Raw genomic sequence first — 1,734 nt, forward strand, 5'->3', positions numbered from 1 at the left:
TGATGATGAGGATGAGGATGAGGATGAGGATGAGGATGAGGACGAGGATAGGATAATGAAGAAGATGAGGATGACGAGGAGGATAGGATGAGGATGACGATGGGGAGGAGGAGGAGGATGAGGGTAGGATGAGGATAAGGATGAGGATAGGATGAGGAGGAGGATAGGATGAGGATAGGATGAGGATGAGGATTAGGAGGAGGATTAGGAGGAGGATAGGATGAGGATGAGAATAGGATGAGGGTGAGGAAGAAGATGAGGATGAGACTGAGGATGAGGATAGGTTGAGGATGAAAATGAGGATTAGGAGGAGGATAGGATGAGGATGAGGATAGGATTAGGTAATTACTTTTTGGGACTTTTGGAATTGTATTTGTTTTGGATGTTTTGAATGTTGTTTGGTTGTGTTTTGGGCCGTGGGGTTTTGATTGTGTTTGATGGATTTGGTGGTTGTTTGGTTGATGATTGATGTACTTGTGATGTTGTGGAATGTGTATGGGATATTTTTTTGGGGAATTATGGCCGTGAGGATTAGGGTTATGTGAGGGTGTTTTATGGGTGTTTGGCCGTGGGAAGTGAGGGGATTTTGGGTGGTTTTGGTGAGTGTTTGGCCGTGGGTTTGGGAACAAGAAGATGGAGAAGACAAGAAGGATGGAGGCGCCACAAGAAGTGATTCTTGATAAGCCTTAAGGAATTTTCGCCACAAGATGAGTATCTTGATAAGAAAACAAGCTTGGTTGAACCAAGAACACTAGGAGAAATCTCAACTAGCAATGGAAATTATCCAACTAAAATCTGAATTGTTTTTATTCATAAGGCAATTCGGTTACATATATAGGGAAAGGAACTCAGCCATGTCCCTATTCCCACGTGAATCAAAGAGTAAAACATATTGATAGACTTTCCTAATTCGTATTCCCATGTGCTTTTTGTGTTTAAGGCAAGATTTTGAATGTTGAGTGAATCCTCCTTGGCTATCACGTCCCTATTCAAGTTTGTAGGCTGAATACATTCCTTTGGTACCATTAAGGAAAGAATCCATTGCCTTGAATGATTTCCAAACGTGTTGCTCTCATTAAGGAAAGGAGTTATGCTTGAGTATCCCCTTGATTTGCACGCCCAACACATGCCTTATTCAATTAAGGAAGGTGTTTATTCTTCCAATCTGAAATTGATCCATAAGGCAAGATTTTGCATTTTGAATTCTCCTCCTTCTTGATTTGTCACGCCAATTCCCATTAAGGAATGAATTTGTTTTGATCCCTTGTTTGAATTCCACATGCCTAATTGATTTGGTGGGCCTTGTAATTCACGTCGACCTTGATTTAGGGAACAAATCTTCATGAGCTTTTATTCCCTTGATGCCTCTCCAAACGAATTGAACTCAATATGGTAAGGTTTTGAAATTGTCCTCCATTGAATTCACACGTCCAAGCTAAATAAGGAAGGCATTAATATGCTTCCTTCCTTGGTCTTCACGCCCTTCTCCAAGAAGGAAAGTTTGTACCTGATTACATAATTATTTGGTGTCCAAAATATAAAGATAACGTTGGCCACATTAAGCCAAAATACAACCCAAAAGGAAAGTCTTAAATTGTTCTTAACATAAGGAAATAAAATAAATCCTAAGCTATGTGTGGGCATCATATCCCACTTTATTAAATGGAACTTCCACATGCCTCATTCAACCCCTCCTTGGCCGTGGCCAACTTGGGCTTCTTCCTCAAGGATTAT

The sequence above is a fragment of the Lupinus angustifolius genome, chromosome LG06 (genome assembly GCF_001865875.1).
Source record: "Lupinus angustifolius cultivar Tanjil chromosome LG06, LupAngTanjil_v1.0, whole genome shotgun sequence".
Lineage (NCBI taxonomy): Eukaryota > Viridiplantae > Streptophyta > Magnoliopsida > Fabales > Fabaceae > Lupinus > Lupinus angustifolius.